This window comes from Dipodomys spectabilis, unplaced genomic scaffold (genome assembly GCF_019054845.1).
Source record: "Dipodomys spectabilis isolate Male_0828 unplaced genomic scaffold, ASM1905484v1 ptg000185l, whole genome shotgun sequence".
Lineage (NCBI taxonomy): Eukaryota > Metazoa > Chordata > Mammalia > Rodentia > Heteromyidae > Dipodomys > Dipodomys spectabilis.
The window spans coordinates 3,527,441-3,530,613 of NW_024870862.1; the positions used below are offsets into that span (position 1 = coordinate 3,527,441).

At 31.1% G+C, this 3,173-nt stretch overlaps 1 pseudogene; it reads right to left on the reverse strand.

The window, feature by feature from the left end:
• Positions 1-540: 540 nt before the first annotated feature.
• LOC122121175 lies at positions 541-639 on the reverse strand (annotated as a pseudogene).
• Positions 640-3,173: the final 2,534 nt, after the last annotated feature.

Consider the following 3,173-nt stretch of genomic DNA (forward strand, 5'->3'; position numbering starts at 1 on the left):
TTGGGGAGAGCTGTGGCATTCCCCTACTTCCCCATCGCCATCTTGGACCCCCTCGAGTTTTTGCTTTTTTTATTCAGATATAATTTTAATTTATCTGTTGAAATGAGTACTAAAGAAACTAAAGTTATTTCTGGTGCTTATCTGAAAAATTATACTTTAAAATATTCTGTATTCTGTTTGTATAATGCCCATAATCTATTTTATTCTTTCCTAGATATAAGACTTTGAATACTACATTGTTTTATAACATATAGGTTCATTAATAAATGTGTCCTTTCAGATTGCATTCCATACCAAAACAGTTTAAGATTCCTTTTTTACTAGGTCTTTATAGTATATTTCTTTGGAATAAAATGACAATGTTGTCTAATTTTAAAAGTTTTATAAATATTATGCAATATAAAGGCCTTTCTAAGGTGAAGATTTAATACACTGATGTCAAACTAACTTTTATTTATATGAATTACATGTATTGTTACACTTGTAATTTTGTAATCAACTTTTTAATAATTGTTTTTCATTTCTTGCATCTGAAGAATGAAAATTATGGAACAATTCACAGATTTTCATATCATCCTTTGCAATTGCCATGTTAATCTCTGTATTGGTGTAATTTTGATATATGTGCTGCTGAAGCATATAATGTCCTCTAAATTTAGGTAGTTAATGATGCAATATTTATACAGGATTATATCCTTGGGTGCCTATTTGTAACAAGGAAACATTATTGTTCCTAACAATGCTACTGATCTTCTTTCCCTAAAATTCTGTGTATAATGGAAAATAATTATATTGTTCAATTGATTGCTCACGTTTGCAATTTTTTTGTCAATGACTATTTTAAATCTTTTTCATTTTAGATTTAATCATACTTTGAAGCATTTTTAGCTAGGACCAAAGGGGATGGCTTTTTCAAGTACTTATTTATCCAACTGAGTTAGCTCTGTGTAGCTAACAGATTCAAAGTAAGCCTTTCTTAAGAGCTACTTCTAAACTTCTGCAGCTGAAATTTTCCCAAATGAAGTCTCATTGGCACAAATGTCTACTTGACACTTTACCATTCTTCCATGTAATATCAGACCAACCAGAATATCTTACCCTGATAGTGTAAATTGTTTTACTTGAACAAAACAAATCTTAGTTCCAAGGGATAATAGAAAGATGAATATTTCAGACAGAACTTTTCAGACTAGAAGGTTTTTATCAAAATATAATTTTTTATTATACCTACCATTTCAAAAGTAGCTAAAGCCAAGAAGGTGAAAAAATTGTTCATATGCATGTTTACCTAATGTCCTGGCCGATCTACCTTCCAACCAGGCAGGAACTTAGACGAATGCTTTTCTATCACCAAATATTTTCATAGCTCCAGGAGAAGTCCATATGTTTCTCCTTGATATTAGGCCATAAATTGGTAATGTTTCCTCTTGCCTTCAGTCTGTAAATCTACAAAAGGTAAAGGTTTAAGTCTAACTCTACCAAACACTGAGGTAGAGATAATGGAATAATACTTTAAAACAGAGTTTCTTTTGATACCCTAACCAAAACAGAACAATGCAAAACATGTGCTATTATATTATGTTATATATAGTTATATATTTTATATTTATATGTGCTGATTTTATATTTCACACAGTGAAACTTACTAGAATCAATTGATAATTTGAAAAGTAAATTGATATTTATTTATTCCAATAAATAGAATTGGAATATAAATAATTAGGTTTAGAATATATATTAGAATATAAAAAGTATCAATGCAATGTCTTCGATATAAACTTGTGATACCTTCTATGTGTTCATGGTCTTCTGAATTCACATTGTTAAAAATCAATGTTGTTTCCTCTAATCTATAAGAGATTTTACTCTGATCCTCTGTTTATTGTTTTAACTCACTGGTACCAAACTGTTTTTCTCCATATTTCTGATGCATTCCTACAGATTATACTCCAATTGTGCTAATATGATATCTAAAAGACATTATTCTTCTATAGACCCATGGGTCCAAATATCTTAGGATGAGTTACCTGCATCATTAGATAACAGGGGCAAGACTTCTCACCTAAGCCTACGCAACATGCCAGCAGAAAGTAACTGAAAATCCATCTCAGTTTCTCATTTCTTATATTTCAGGGCTCCAATTCCTTGAGAAACAAGAATTAGCAGCAAGCAATTGTGTAATGCAAGGCAACTTAAAATGAAAGATGAAGTCACAAAATCGAGAGAAATTACTGTATTTCAAACTGAATTTACAGATGGCCAGCCCATATGAGTGAACAAGATCAGAAAATGTCACAAGATTATTTTTAATACCCCTCCCCTAATGACTAATGTAATATATCAGTCCAGCATAAGTGGGCCCAAAAAATAGTTCCTGTAAGGATGGATCCGTGATTGATCTACCATGGTCAGGAAAACTTGACTTAGAGGTCAAATGTAATTCAGCAGAACATTAATTGAGAAGATCGGTAGTGCTTCAAAACACTGGTACTTTAGTACAACTTGGTTCTGTGGTATAAAAAGGTTGTCATTCTCAAACCAAACTACATTTAATCTCCTGAAAGTGTATTCCTTTTCAAATAAACTTTTTGAAATCACACTTGCCAAAATAACCTTTGATAAGTAGATGACACTTAGTGACATTACAAGTTTTTCAAGTGTAGGGAGCAAGATACAATAGAGTTGATTTATTTACCCAGCACTAATGTCAAACAGGTTCAAACATTCATTAAAATCTAGAAATAGTACCACGTACCATTTGTGTTGTTCAGTAGGTGCCTTCCAGAAATTTGTTAAATGGATCAGCCTCCCATATTTCAACCCCAAACGTTAGCTAATAAAGTAAATTTCATCACTTAATAAGGGGCATTTTACAAAGTCATAAATACTTGCCTTATCATATACTGTTTTGTTTTCCCTCTGTCTAGCATAGTAATAAATATGTCTTTAAATCTTGAGTATGGGTACTCATCTGAGATGTGACAAAATCTATCTTCTATTTCTATCATATTTCTATCATATAAATCCTCTATAGTAGTAAATGTTGGTTTTCTTCTTTTTCCAAAACTTATAGGAGGTAGAAAGTCTTATTCCATGTAAAATAAAATAATCACACATCATTTTACAAAGCCCTTTATAAAAACTGGTAGTTAAGAATACATTCAAAGCCATTT